The 16,572-nt window shown below is 36.7% G+C and overlaps 1 protein-coding gene across 3 annotated transcripts in view; it reads left to right on the top strand.

Annotated features, from left to right (window-relative positions):
- The window catches only part of fhod3b (formin homology 2 domain containing 3b), a 185,197-nt gene that overhangs the window by 69,096 nt on the left and 99,529 nt on the right, over nucleotides 1–16,572 (top strand). Inside the window, exon 1 of one of the 3 annotated variants that reach the window (XM_081389774.1) lies at nucleotides 7,759–7,804. The exons of the other annotated variants lie outside the window; for them this stretch is intronic. The gene's annotated coding sequence lies outside the window, so the exon portion shown is untranslated. Of the gene's footprint in view, nucleotides 1–7,758; nucleotides 7,805–16,572 lie in introns of those variants that run through there. 3 annotated transcript variants of the gene reach the window in all.

Below are 16,572 nucleotides of genomic sequence, written 5' to 3'. Positions count from 1 at the left end.
ATCGTGGGAGGGGCGTCGATTTTGTGACGTCACAAAATCGAATGGCTTGATTTGAGACGGGGGAAAACATAAGAAGATTTAAAAAAAAAACACTGGATGGATTTTTATCATTTTATGATTGTTGTGTACAAGGCACTGCCAACACACATTTCAGTACAATCAACTTGTAAAAGTGCATTTACCATTAAATGACCCCTTTAAAACAAACAAAAGAACAACTTTCAGGAGTGTATCTAAACTGTGTACACAACATTTTATCATGTGAAAAAAAATGTATGTTTACATTCTCTGAAACCACAAAGATAAGTAATTTAGGATATTTATATTTTTCATTTATTTTTTCATTTAATTTATAGTAAGTTTTCTTGTTAAAAGCCATGTTATGTTTTGGACACTGGTCCCCAACATGGGATACTGGTGTGCTAGTTTTTCCTACTTGACTGCAAGTAAATCATCTAGACCAGCACTAACTAGCATATGCTAATCTAACCTGGGGGTAGTTGTATAAACAAAGCTATTATGTTTAATCCATGTCTTCATTGGTCATGTATTTGATTGGTTTAACTCATACTTAACTAATTGTGCCCAGTTTGTTAGTCTGGGAAATCATGAATCCGATACCGTGCCAGCTCGACATGGTGTTCCTCAGGGTTCAGTGTTGGGCCCAACTCTTTTTAGCATATGTATGCTTCCACTTGGACTGATTATTAGGAAATATGGCCTTGGGTGTCACAGCTATGCTAATGATACTCAAATTCACATCACCACTAGCCATCCCTGATGTCAGCTACACATTTGCTGTTTTGAGTGTGCCTAGAAGAAATCAGAATTTGGATTCAGCATAATTACCTGCAACTGAATTGCTCCAAAACTGAACTTATGCTGATTGATTCTATACTCGGAAGACTGAACACATTAGTTTGGTTGTTGAATCCAATATGCTACTTCCAACTTCACCGGTATGCAATCTTGGTGTCATTTTGGATCTTCAGCTAACATTGGATGCACAAATAAAAAATGAGATAGCATCAGTGTATCTTTGTGATCTCATTAGTCCATATACTTTGTCACATTCAGTTCTGCTAACACTCTTTTTTTTTCTTCATCAGCCTTCATGTAAACTTAAGACCATGGTGGAATGATCCTTTTTTTTTTCCAAAGCCCCCAAGTTATAGAATGCTCTTTCCTTCACTAACAGAAATGCTCTGTAACATTGTAAAAAGTTGATTAAGGCACTATTATCCTTGTTGCTTATTGTTTTTGCTGTAGCGCTTTGGGTGTAAGAAAAGCACATTATAAATAAAATATATGGCTTAAGAGCTAGTCTGACCATTTTGCAGTTAGCCAATGGATGTGTTGGATAAGTGTATGAATGGATAAGTCTTAATGCAACTTAAAGTGAAGAAAATCAGGTGGCCGCATAAAACATTTAGACTAGTCTTACAAGATCTCATCATCATTTATCTCATTTGAATCAGACAAATAAGACTGATTAACTGCTAGTTAGTCAGACTTGTTCTTAAGACATAGAGGTTAACAAAGTGGTTTATGCAACTGGCAGATAACTAACTTAGACTAATTCTAGTCTAAGCACACTGAAAAAAATGATTCGTTGAATTTAATAAAAAATTTGATGGTAAGTGGTTGCACACAATTGATTTTAGCTACATTTAAAAAAATGCATTAAGTTGAACTAAAATGGATTAAGTTCAACTTAATGCATTTGTTTAAATGTAGCTAAAAGCAATTGTGTGCAACCACTTCCCATCAAAATTTTTATTAAATTCAACGAATAATTTTTTTCAGTGCAGTTTATGCAGCAGAACCCTGGTCTGTTCAGCAGGAGAGAGCATGTTTGCATGTTTCATTGACTTACCAACATACTAGTCAACCTCTTTCACATTATTTTACACTCAACGTGGTGGTCATGCTATTGGGCTGATGGTGATATTTAATCTGCCTATCCCGGTTTGTGAGTTTTGCGGCCAACCAAGGCGGAGAGGGGCGGTTTGTTTTGGAATAGAAGGCTGCGGCGAGGAGGTGGGAAGGGCAGAACCGCCACAGGACGGCTCGCCCTGTTTCCTCTCACGTTTGGCACTTTTATGAGAGAATTCCTGCCCTGAGATTCAGCCGAACTACAGTGGATTGTGCGATGGTGGGGTGCACGCTCAGGAAGATCTATCTTCATAAACGTAGACATTAGTGACTGCTGCGTCTGCTCCCCATCCTAAGATCAGTAACCGAAGCTCAAGCCAGAGACTCACTTCTGCCATCATAATGTATGCCTCTGGTATTCTCCTTGTGTGGCGCGGAAGGAGGAATTTCACAGCACCTTTGTTTTGCTCATAAATCTCTGCAGTGAAACAATACTCACTGTGGTCAGTGTGTGCTAATCATCATCCATCTCTCTTCCGCTTGAGCTTTATGTTGCGATTATCCTCAGAAAAAAAGCTGAGCTCTTAGGGAGGTCGTAATGATTCTTGCTCCGAAAACGTACTGAAACTTGTAACAGTCAGTGGTGCTTGAAGCTCATCTTTCCCCACTTTGACACTGTTGTGTGTCATCTCCTGTAGCTAATGATATTCTTTACAGACCTCTCCATTTGCACGCACTTATATGCTGTTGACATGTCTGTTGAAAGTCAGGTAATACTTTCCACAGCAAAGGCATTTTATATCTTCCTGTTAAACCCATGTATTTTAATCACCACTTATGTGCCTTGTTTGCCCTTCATGTCAAGTCAGTTCAAACTGAGATTTACTGTACTGTAGTTAAAGAAATCCTGAAACTCATTACTCATAAAATCAGTTTGTGGCTTTTAGAATGTTTAAGTCAATTGCGCTGGGTGCAAGATATAGGGACCTATATATATATATATATATATATATATATATATATATATATATATATATATATATATATATATATATATATATATATATATATATATGACCCTGGACCACAAAACCAGTCACATGGATAACTTTTTTGAAATTGAGATTCATACATCAACTGAAAACTGAAAAAATAAGCTTTCCATTGATGAATGGTTTGTTAGGATAGGACAATATTTGGCCGAGATACAAATATTTGAACATCTGGAATCTGAGGGTGCAAAAAAATCTAAAGTTTGAGAAAATCGCCTTTACAATTGTCCAATAATGTTTGCGACTGTGCTGCATTCACTCACAAAAATGAATGTTTTATATATTTACGATAGGAAATTTACAAAATATTTTGATGGATCATGATCTTTACTTAATATTCTAATGATTTTTGGCATAAAAGAAAAATCGATAATTTTGACCCATACAATATATTGTTGGCTATTGCCACAAATGTACCATTACGACTTATGACTGGTTTTGTGATACAGGGTCACAATCATATATATATATATATATATATATATATATATATATATATATATATATATTTTTTTTTTTTCTAATATTACTTTTAGTCTTCACCATTACCATTACTTCAGTCTTCAGTTTCACGTGACCCTTTAGAAATCGTTGTAATTTCCTTTTTTGCTGCTCAAGCAACATTTCTTATTATTATCAATGTTTAACAGTTGTGCTGCTTAATATTTTTGTGGAAACCGTGATCCTTCTTTTCTGGATACTTCGATGAATAAAATGTTCATTAGAACATCCTTTATTTGAAATAGAAAGTCTTAACTGACAACTTTGATAAAATTCAGTGCATCCTTGCTGGATGAAAGCATTAATTTCTTCAAAAAACCTAAAAAACGTGATGACCTCAAACTTTTAAACGGTATTGCTAGTGTTTATACATTTAGTTTGCTACACTGAAAACTACTAAAAAAGACCAATATTTGTCAGACACAAAATACAGAGAGCCGGAATTAGGTTGGCAGCTGCAGATTACAGATAAATTCACAATAAAATACATCTAATAAACTAGAAACATATTAATTTATATAACAATGTCGAAAACAGTGACAAACGGCTGCATTTAACTAAATATTTTGCTACCAAAAAGACTAAATGCTGCACAGGGACCTCTGGTTTATTTATATAAAGCGTTCAAACAAACCAATTAATTAAAATGAATCAGACTTCCCAAAGTCTAATCTCTTGTCAGTTTGTCACGTCTGGTTAGAACACAGTGTTACACAAGATCGACATCCTTGTTGGTCTTGGAATAGCATACTGTTTGACCAATCAGTGGCCTCAAACTTTAAAGCTAGTGATGCAGGAAGAACATTTTTATCTGCCAATGGTTGCCCTTCTATGGTGTAGATTTAGGGCAAGGGTTTGGTTAAGTATAGTGCTACAGAATTGGCTGATTGACTAATATGATTATGTAAATAGTAACCCAGTATATACCAATAAATAATTCACTTGTATTTAGCTTGTGCAAATAAAGTCCAACTAAATTATATTGCTATCATTATTTGCTCTCTATACAAAATGTCTCCTATTGTGTTCCATGGAAGAAAGAAAAGGACTGAATTTTCAGTTTGTATGATCTATGTCTGCATGTGAGCATATTCAGTAAAAGGTCTCCTTTAAATTCTCAGAATAATTCAGTAAAGCACTAGGCTTATTCCAAGTCCTATTCGAAATATAAAGGTAATGATAACTCAAAGAGGATACAATGTTTCTATCATAGAGGTTAGCATTAAGACTAGATTGTTTTTGTTGAGAAAACGTTTCCCTTGGGACCTGTTCATGAGAGGAGCGGACCAAGGAAAGTACACAGTGATTTGTTTTCATTTGTTTGACTGAGATGACTACTAATTAGGTATCTCTTGCCATCTGAGGTCAGTTCTTACCAAGCTATGCTGAGAAATTCACTTTGTTATTGAAAGATCTACCCGGAAACTTTATGTTGGAAGGACATCACTGGGACGGGAGAGGAGGGAAAGGCCAAAGCCGACACGAAGAAGTCCCTCTTGAGTAAACAGGAGCATTGGAATTAATCAAAGAGTCTTTTTTTCTTTTTCTTTACATACTTGTGAAATTGGCTGGAAAACTTTACCAATTCTCATTTGAGTGTTTACATGCATGGCATGAAAACAGATTTCAGAAAGTGCTGAACACACAGATTTTGAGATTTGTTTTTTTCTATCACTCGTCATAGAAACACATATGCATGTGGAACACTGTTTTCCCACGGCCTGTTCATGTATTTGTACATGGATTACTTTTTGTAGAGGACAGAAACAGCAAAAGAAAACATCTACTATGATTTACTATTAGTTAATTAATTGCCTTAGGTTGGATCAACTTGTATTGATACTTTGCAGTCACGTGATATCTGGCGGGCAACAAACGCGGTTAGTGCATCCAATCGCACAATAACTATCTGACATGTCATGTACACCTCAAAACACCAACTTTTGTATATTAAAACTGGCAACGTCCTGGCAAGATCCTTGATTAGTTTACTGGTTTTCGTTGCTAGAGAATGACGTTCTTGCCCGCCAGCCAGTACAACTGACGTCACGTGCAAAGTATCAATTGCTTTATTGATATACTAAGGTTTAATTAATTTTATTATGTTGGTCTATTTTAAATTAAGAACCATGTAACTGTAATGCAATTATTTGTTTTTCCTGAATAAAACAAACAAAATATATCTTACCGTATTACAATTCAAAGCAACCAATCCACGAGGTCGCCTTGGAGAAATTATTAAAACAATATATTATAATGTATTTGTTTGTAGTTAAATTGACACCTGACACCTTAAAAAAAAAAATTCAATTAAAATAATTTATTTTCTTTAAACTTAAAAGTACATATGCTTCATAGAGTTTAAAGGCAAGACTCATCTAAAAATGAAAATTTGATGAATTTACTCACTCTCATGTCGTTCCAAACATGTATGACTTACTTTCTTTTGCGAGACATAAAAGATGATAGTGTGAAGACTGTTTCAACTGTTTTTTGTTCATGCAGTGAAAGTCAGTGGGGTCCAAAACAACATCGGTCCCCAATATGTGTTCAAACCTGCAACCTTTTAATTTCCAGATCTTTAACCATTTAACCAGAGCAGTCAGAGAAAAGAGAGAAAAGAGAATATGTGCATCATCTTGTTACGCCATGTACACATGTAACAGGGCTTTGATGGATGCTCTTCTTCACCGCTGATCTGGTGGTTTGGGTTTGGAGATCTCTCCTGGGCCTGTGTTTATTCAGCTTTAATCAAACCCAGAATAGCTGATCTGTACTGGTATACTGATGCAGACCTCAGCCTTCTCAAGTCATCCTACCCAGCTGGGTCAAAACCTTCTCTTTTCATCTCAGTGCCCTTTGTCCCTCTATATGAAAACGATCTCCTCATCCATTAGCACTTCAGGATCTTACTGTGATTTGCCAAAGTGAGCTTCCAGTGTAGGGCTTGGATTTTACTGCCGTTTAAAGGCAGAAAGAATAGTGTGCTGCAGGAATGAGTACTAAAACTCGGAAATAAGTTTTGCACATTATTTGTCTTTGAAGTCAATTGTTTTTTTAACGGGCTGAAATAAGGTTGGTGGTTAACACAAGCTCAATATAGTTTTCTAAGACATAAATCAGTAATGATTCAGAACTTATGGTATTTTCAAGCTTTAATGTGTCTTGAAAAAGGCAGTTTCTACCAAATATCTAAATGGGACTACAGAGGCTATAGGGGACATTAAACGTCACCATGCTGAACTGGAAAACTCATCTACTCACTAGTCCGCTTTTACAGTCTTCTTGTGTTTATTCTCATGCTCTAAAATTTTCCAACTTGTAGATTCTAAATAAAGTTTGAAAGAGTTTTCGGAAGCTTAGTGGTGGTGACATTGAAGTCATGCTATTGTGGTGTAGTTCGCTTATGCCGGTAGAAAAATCCTACTGGCTTTTTGTCAAGATAACCTATGTGGTGCTAACTTTCCGGTTGGCCTACAAAAAATGCTAATTCCTAACCCCATTTATGCAACCTCATTAGTGACTAATTTGAAACATTCTACATTGGTCAAAATAGCTCTCCTCGCACAAGGTGACTCGACTCAATTTATTTTTTAATGCTAAAAAGTGTTGCTTTGCTAAAAGCACTATACCTTTCTTATCAGTATCTTTCTGTAAAGAATGAAATGTAAGTTTATTTTCATAATCAGCATTTCTCTCTCTCTTTGTCCCCCATCTTAGATTCGTTATTTTACTGAGCTTGTCGCACGGCATTGTGGGATTGGCTTAGTCTTTACTGACTTTACTGTCTTAAAATGCTGCCTCCACAGGTAGCTCACTGTGTTTTGGAATATAGAAGAGAAGAATGTGATCGGTAAAGACATATCTGTGAAAATAAGCAAAGGCTTCTTAGGGAAAGATTTTTTCTTATGAATTCTGAAAGGAATTCTTGGTCTAAAAACTGATGTTATGCATATCTTGAGCTGAGGAGGATATTGTTTTAAGTCTAAAGATAATCTCGGGGTTAGGGAAGAAATTTCTTTTAGGCAAGAGGACATTTCTTTGGTAGATGAATGGGCTTTAGTCATGGTAGGATTCTTTCCTGTTTTCTAGGTTATTCTTTCTCAACTTTATCCATCATGATTACATTCATTCCTTTCCACTGTTTTCCCATCAGCCCACCCCTCTCTTTCTCTCTTTGAGGGCAGTTATTGTGCAGGAGTCTCATACTGTCGTTTCACAGCCCCTTTGCAGCATATCACAACAAGTGCAGTCTGAGAATGAACTACTAATACAGCAGACTTGTTTAGAGTCCTGCTTTTTCAACATACTGAATGCAGAGAATCTTTAGCGGGATATTGCTGGCAGAAACATAAACCTCGTGGCAAACGGGTTTGGTAAGTGTTTTTATTTTTTTATATACACGTGAAAAGATCTAGTAAGAAAATTGAATAAGCCTAACAGTATTTGCAGGATTCAGTGATAAACATAATAGATCTATGATTACTTTATTTTGTATCTTTGTAATGTTCGCAATATACTGTTGTGTTACTGTAGGTTGGTTTGGGCATTGACACAAATTTCACTATTCGTTTCGATTCACAAGCTTTCGAGTTAATTTCTATTCGATATCTATTAATTTGGGCTTATCAGGTACAATACATGGCAAATATCTTCAAGGAAAAGAAAATCTTTTAACTATTGCTGTAAACTATACAGGGAACCCCATTTGGCATATTACTATAATATTAAAGGTTATCATTAACGGTAACACTTTATTTCGATAGTCCACTTTAGACACTCTGTTAACTATAAGTATCTTTGCAGCTACATGTCAACTAACTGTCATTAAAGGATTAGTAGACTGTCTGCTTAATATTTGCTAACACTTTATTTTGTTGGTCCCCCAACATACATTTTACTGACTATAAGTAACTTGGCAACTACAAGTCAACTTATTCTCCTAACCCGAACCCTATCACCTAACCCTAACCTAACAGTCTACTAATACTCTAATGAAAGTTAGTTGACATGTAGTTGAAAAGTTACTTATAGTTAGCAGAATGTCTAAAGTGGACTATCGAAATAAAGTGTAACCTCATTAACTGATTTGTATAGGCTACTTACATTTAAATTGCACATAAGGAGGTTTTTTTTTCTACAATAATAATGTTATAATAATATTTTATAATGACATTTATTTATTTATCTATTTTTTGAAATATCAACTTAATGGTGGCTGTCATAAAAAAACGACGGATTTATTCAAAAATACATTGCATATTGAAGAGCAGGTTAAGTAAAAAACAGTAAAGATGCAGTATAGCACAGCTATATTTAGCAAAATGCTCCTCTCTAGAGTTCATTTTTTTCTGATTATCAATTTTATGGTCATTGAATGGCTTTTCTGATGTAAATGTAACATTAAGTGACATTGTACAAGTTGTTTTACAATGATTACATGTGGCATGACACATGTTTTAGTAAGTTGTACTCTATCTTTCAACATACCTACTGATGTTCATTCGTATTTATTTTGTGCTGCAACTAGTGGTAAAGCAGAACAGATGATCAGTTCACTAGCACCCGCGCTGCCGCTAGAACTGTGGCATATGTTTATATGTGAATAAAAGCCTAAATTCAATCTGTTCATCATATAAAGTGACAGAGTCTCTTCAGAATATTTGGACTGAACTTAATTCATTGTTTAGTTTTACAATCTCTTTATGAACTTTTCGAAGTGTCAAAGTGGTAGTTGCGTAGCTGTCAATGGATGGACAGAAAGCTCTCAGATTTCATCAAAAAGATCTTTATTTTTGTTCCAAAGATGAATGAAAGTCTTACGGGTTTGGAATAACATGAGGGTGAGTAATTAATGACAGAATTTTCATTTTTGGGTGAACTATCCCTTTAAAAGCTGTATTATTTTACATGGTTTGGGTTGCCCTCATGGGGGCAGCCTTGTTAATGTCACATGACTAGACAAGAACTAATCATTATTTAACCAGCATTCCCACCTAATTGTACCTTCCCATGAGAGTTGTTCTCAGTTGTGTTGATGCGAGAGTGTGAGGGCTTCAGACGCAATACAGACTGGCATACTGCATGTGAATCTGTTCCAAATGGGCAAACTATCTTCAGGGAGACAAAGGCCCTTTGAGTGGTGGGGTAAGTCACTTTGCCAAGAGTGGATTATGTCCATTTTAGTGACATCACAAAACAAAGCAGCCTATTCCGCAAGCAAAGCTGCTCTGAATGGCACCGTTATCATCACCTCAATATGCAGTTTGGCTCAGACCAGGGGGCTTGAGGTTCCCTGAGGATTGCTGTAACACCTTCGCCTTTGCTGTATTTATTTGTCAATGAGGAAATTGTTTACTCTTGTTTATAGCAACCTTTTTTTTTGCTTAATTGGCTGTCAGAAAATTGGCATTAATAGATGCCAGTTGGCTGCATGCATCGCTAATAAAACCACCCCTTTTCAAATAGCTCTGAATGGGACTGATAAAATAATTGCTTGAATGCATTGGGAGTTGGTTGTTTAAGCTGTGGGTGGGATGGTGATTGAGATCATGTCACATGAAGTTTTAGAAGCCAGTAGATTATCTCACCTCAGTGACTCCCAAAAGACATGTAGCCTCAGTGGAGGGATTGATGAGGTGTTTAAAACTTTTTTTAAAAATCTTATATATACAGTATATGCAGTGAGGAAAATAAGTATTTGAACACCCTGCTATTTTGCAAGTTCTCCCCCTTAGAAATCATGGAGGGGTCTAAAATTGTCATCGTAGGTGCATGTCCACTGTGAGAGACATAATCTAAAAAAATAATAATCCAGAAATCACAATGTATGATTTTTTAACTATTTATTTGTATGATACAGCTGCAAATAAGTATTTGAACACCTGAGAAAATCAATGTTAATATTTGGTACAGTAGCCTTTGTTTGCAATTACAGAGGTCAAACGTTTCCTGTAGTTTTTCACCAGGTTTGCACACACTGCAGGAGGGATTTTGGCCCACTCCTCCACACAGATCTTCTCTAGATCAGTCAGGTTTCTGGGCTGTCGCTGAGAAACACGGAGTTTGAGCTCCCTCCAAAGATTCTCTATTGGGTTTAGGTCTGGAGACTGGCGAGGCCATGCCAGAACCTTGATATGCTTCTTACAGAGCCACTCCTTGGTTATCCTGGCTGTGTGCTTCGGGTCATTGTCATGTTGGAAGACCCAGCCTCGACCCATCTTCAATGCTCTAACTGAGGGAAGGAGGTTGTTCCCCAAAATCTCGCAATACATGGCCCCGGTCATCCTCTCCTTAATACAGTGCAGTCGCCCTGTCCCATGTGCAGAAAAACACCCCCAAAGCATGATGCTACCACCCCCATGCTTCACAGTAGGGATGGTGTTCTTGGGATGGTACTCTTCATTCTTCTTCCTCCAAACACGTTTAGTGGAATTATGACCAAAAAGTTCTATTTTGGTCTCATCTGACCACATCTGGATCATCCAAATGGTCATTGGCAAACTTAAGACGGGCCTTGACAGGTGCTGGTTTAAGCAGGGGAACCTTCCGTGCCATGCATGATTTCAAACCATGACGTCTTAGTGTATTACCAACAGTAACCTTGGAAACGGTGGTCCCAGCTCCTCCCGTGTAGTTCTGGGCTGATTTCTCACCTTTCTTAGGATCATTGAGACCCCACGAGGTGAGATCTTGCATGGAGCCCCAGTCCGAGGGAGATTGACAGTCATGTTTAGCTTCTTCCATGTTCTAATGATAGCTCCAACAGTGGACCTTTTTTCACCAAGTTGCTTGGCAATTTCCCCGTAGCCCTTTCCAGCCTTGTGGAGGTGTACAATTTTGTCTCTAGTGTCTTTGGACAGCTCTTTGGTCTTGGCCATGTTAGTAGTTGGATTCTTACTGATTGTATGGGGTGGACAGGTGTCTTTATGCAGCTAACGACCTCAAACAGGTGCATCTAATTTAGGATAATAAATGGAGTGGAGGTGGACATTTTAAAGGCAGACTAACAGGTCTTTGAGGGTCAGAATTCTAGCTGATAGACAGGTGTTCAAATACTTATTTGCAGCTGTATCATATAAATAAATAGTTAAAAAATCATATATTGTAATTTCTGTTTTTTTTTTTTTTGTCTCTCACAGTGGACATGCACCTACAATGACAATTTCAGACCCCTCCATGATTTCCAAGTGGGAGAACTTGCAAAATAGCAGGGTGTTCAAATACTTATTTTCCTCACTGTATATATGACAGCTGTGTGCCATGACTTTTTGCAGTGCAGTTCTCAATATTTGTTGTTCATAACAAATAGTTATTAATATTTATTAATACTTAATATACGTCTGTTTGAGCGTGTGGGCTCGTTAAGATATTTTTAAATGTTTTTGAAAGAAGACACTTATGCTCACCAAGGCAGCAATTGTTTGGTCAAAAATACAGTAAAAACAGTAATATTGTGAAATACTATTACAAATGAAAACATCTGTCTGGGCAAAGCTTAATTTTCAGCATCATTACTCCAGTCTTCATTGTCATATGATCCTTCAGAAATAATTGTAAATGCTGATTGGTTGATTAAACCACTCGATCATATGGATTCATTTTATGACTCCTTTATGACCTTTTTGGATCTTCTACATTTTTGCCTCCCAAGTTTCATTAAAATATCTTTATTTGTGTTTCAAAGATCAACCAAAAGTCTTAAGTCTCATTAACTCCTTAAAAAATACTTACTGACCCCAAACATTTGAACAGTATGTACAGAGTATAGTTTACCATGTTTATTTATATGCCCCTGGTTTCACAGACAACGCTTAAGCCTACTGTAGTCTCAGACTAAAATGCATGTTTGAGCTGTTTTAACTGAAAGTTAAACACATTTATAAAAGCTATTTAAATGCCTTAATTGAACTAAGGCCTAATCCTTAGGCCTAAATGGCTTAACATATGCCCTGTTTGTGAAACCAGGCCTTGACGTATTTGTAGCCACAACATATTCTGTGTCAAATCAGATTGCTTATGTCATGCATTCAGAGTCTGCTTCAGTAAGTTGGCTCTCTGTGCTTGCTCTTCTAACCTTCACAGCAGAGCATGTTGTCAACAACGTTTCACCTCCTTGCTGGCTTACCACATCAACAACCTGAGCTCAGATGTCCACTGATATCACAAAGCAGGTCAAACAGACCAAGCAACTGCAGTTTTTTTTTTTTTTTTTGCAGCTTAAACAATTTATGTTGAACACTTTGAATTTAATATCACAGGGTCCAATCCATTTAAACTGGTAAAACAGAAGTTTACTTAATCCGTTTGCATCGAGGCTTCATGAATAATGTCTGTTGGCTTTTAATGTAGCGTAGCTAAAACCGGGTTGGGGAATTCCGCATGGGCCTGGATGGGGAAAGTAAACGTTGAAATTAAGTTTTATTTTTGTGTGTTTGTGATGTTGGGATTTAGAGTTTCTGTTATGTTGAAGTTTTGGGGGTTACCATTGTGGTAAAGAGTTGAGCTTGTGCTTGGGTTGATGACAGGTTAATGTACTTGAAGATAATGCTTGAGCTCTGAGTAATTCTTGTGCTTTACCATTCATTTAAAGTAAGATTTAACATGCAAATATGCACTGTTGCTATAGCTTTGAATTATTAGGCACGCTGATTTTCTGATCATATTTTTTTTCCCAGGCACATACCAATTCCAAACCACATTAATCTTAATAACTGCTACTTATTTTGTATTTAATCATTTATAAGTGATATATAATTGTTCATGAAGGCTGGAAATGAAAAACACCTTATATTCAGGTGTGCAGAATTATTAGACACGTTTTCTTTTACAAATAAAATAAGCCAAAAAAGATATTTAACTCGGACTGAAAAGTCAAAAATTATTAAATGCCCATGAGAAGGATGCAATACTAATGCAATACTAGAAATTGCAGTTAAGGCATGACCATTGGACAGTGAAATGCTCATTGGGTCACCTTAAGAATTAAGGTGAAGAATTAAGTGTGAACCATTAGTCTCCAGCGCCACCATTTTCCAGAACTGCAACCTACCTGGAGTCTCCAGAAGTGCAAGGTGTCAGGATCTCAGAAATTTAGGTTAGGTAAAGAATCCTAAAAAATGACCCCCACTTGATAAGAATCACAAGTTGAAGTGTAGCAAAATACATGAAGATACATTTGTTTTATAGGCTTTATAGACAGACAGATTGGGACTTTTGAAGGACCAGCACCACATCCTCTTGTACCACTGTTTAAAGAATTAATCTTCCAGAATCTGGCAGTAAGTTTTGGGAGTTCATTTTTAGTCCATCTCTGCAAAACAGACTTCAGGGTTGGAGATGGACTAAAAATGAACTCCCAAAACCAGTTATCTTTGTTTTTTCAGCCTACTTAAACTGGTACCTATTTCTCAACAGAGGGATACAAAACCTGTGCATCTCAACATCCAATCAGATTGGTGCTGCAGCTCTTATCATTTTATCCGCATTAGACGGTTTATGGACATGCATGACTCCATACTGATACTCCATTCAAATGTTGGGTTTGACTGCGCAATCTCTTCAAAAAGAGACATTTCCAACCTGATAGACATTAGCATTTGGACATACTTTTGGAATGCTGCTAATATACGGTTATTACTGCCTTGTCCCTCTGCAATCCGCATGATCCTTCGTTTCCTCATTTGTGACAGATTTATTTTGAATCTTGCTTGATTTGCTGCATGGTTGTAAATCCAGCCTGGGAAATGGAAAGGCAGTTAGTCATGTGTGCCCGTGTGTCCTCACAGGCCTTTCAGCTGCACTGGCTGAAGGACTCTGTAGTATTGATGGTCCCCTTGCTGTGTGTCAGTACGGGCCCGCGGCCAATCCCAGAGCTTTGTCTCGAGACAGTTGACGGACATGCTTATTTATTAACAATTAGATGCTCCGAAAAAAAACCTCTCTTCTGTGGGCCTTATGTTTGGCAGGCGTCAGAGTTCCAGCAGTTCCGAGGATGTTGAAAATGAGCTATTTTAACTAGTTTGGACGAGAAAAAAAAGAATGCTCTGAATTATTTTGCTGTGATTACCTATATTGATTATTTTGGGCGGGAATCTTTAGGCACCTTACGATCCCATCTGATTCTGATTTTGATTCTGGGAATGTGATTCTAAAAAAAAAAAATTCTTGATCTACATTCTTTCTTTTTATTTTTTATTTCTCTAGCTATGTAGAGAATAGTTATCTCCAGTAATCTAGTTACTGATAAGTACTCTTTGAAATAATTACAAATTAATGATAAATCAAAACAGTTGTTATTAACTTTATTAACTAACTAAATATAGCTTCAAAACATAAAAACAAATATAAAGTAAAAGTAATAAAAAAAAATCCCTCATAATTGTTGTTTTATTATTTCTGTTGACATTATAGACAGCAGCAGGTCTAATAGGCTTTATTCACACCAATTCAGAGATATATTTAAACATATCTATTTAAACATGTTTTGTCGTGTCCATAAGACAGCTGACTGTTTACATTAATATTGCATCATAAAAGCATTTTGATATGATGTGTCTATTTAACCAAGTGCAACAAGTTCCTGGATCAACATCTTTGTTGATCAAGAAACAACATTCCAATCAACCAATCAGATTTGAGGGATTTTGAGATTACTGTTTGTCAAGTTTAGGCTTATAACCAGTGTTGGGTGCTTACATCAGTGATATTCGCCTGTCATTTCCCTCAGATTTTAGGGATAACTTATGGGTAGGGTTAGGTTTAGAGGTAGGAATATGGTTAGGACAAAATTTTTGGACAGGAATGTTGTTCCAGGACCAACAAAATGTGTCAAAGAATCGATTCAGAATCGTTAAATAGTTTTTTCTACCCCATAATTATCCACTTTTAGTTGCGTTTAATGTATTTAGAGAAGGTGTTTAGTGGCGTTGAGTGTTTGTTCTGAACAACTCTGTATTATATATAGGAACTCTATATTTTTTAGACCGTCGTCACCCTGACGCTTTCTTTTGTCCACAGATCTCTCTTCTCCTTCACACTATTCGATTATTCTGGAAAGTTGGAGACGTGTTTTCTTTCTGACAGGTGGAAGTTCTCTCGCCGACTGAATGAGAGCAGGGAACTCTGGGAGTTTTTGTGGTTACAGCTCGTGCTCAGCTGCGTACGTCCGTTCGCGGCCTTCCAACATGTGTCTTTGTTTATTCCTCTGCGGATTCCCAATGGAAACGCGGACCCTCCCATGGCCTGAGTTGCAGATGTACCCCTTTTATGACCGTGTTTGATCCTAGAGTCCCATCTTAAAGGATCTGCATTCTTGCTCAAAACCCCTGCCCAGATTACAGAGTTACTGTCCTGTATTGTTCTGTGTAAAACAGAGACTCAGTAGTGTGATTTATGGTAGGACTTCTTTTGATGATGGCTTGGGTTGAGGAGGAGTGGGGTCTTTTTGCTTTGCAGAAAGAAAAAACAATGCAAAAGATGTTTTTGATCAGTGGTTGACTTGTGAAACCATACAGAATAATGAATGAATTGGACTTTTCCTGTCTTGTGTAGTGCAGATCTGTATCTGTGAACAGGAGATGCTGGATGAATCAGTGAATCCTGCAGTTGGAATGCATTATCTCGGGTTGAGAGGTTGGATGTGTATGCGGACACAATGTGGGTCTCTTATAGGAGGTCAGGATGTATAAACTGTATTTTTTGGTTTATTGTATGGTTAGCTGGTGAATTTAATGCGTTATCATCAGTTATCAAAATATGCTACCGTTCAAAAAGTTTGGGTCAGTCATTTAAAAAATAAATAAATTAAGGGGAGACACCCCAGGTGAATAGGAAAAAAACAAAACTAATAGATATCAGCATGAAACTTCCCCAGTTGATTATTGACATTAAAGCAAATATCTTTTGTATTACAAGTTTTTATAATATTTATGTTTAAATATGCAAATTAGGTATTATCTCATTAAATATGCTCTAATTTGCATACATTTCCAGAAGAGAAATCTGAACATTGGATAAAGCCAGATTCAAAATTCTTGTTTCATTTTGTTGACATATTAGAGTCAAAGGTTTTTACTGAGGGGATTTTGGATATTTTTTGCCCAGTTTTTAGGTATAAAATGTTGTATAAATCACAATCTGAATG

The sequence above is a fragment of the Scardinius erythrophthalmus genome (genome assembly GCF_964197995.2).
Source record: "Scardinius erythrophthalmus genome assembly, chromosome: 16".
Lineage (NCBI taxonomy): Eukaryota > Metazoa > Chordata > Actinopteri > Cypriniformes > Leuciscidae > Scardinius > Scardinius erythrophthalmus.
The sequence above is the reverse complement of the archived record's forward strand: the minus strand, read 5'-3'. Positions and strand labels throughout refer to the sequence as shown.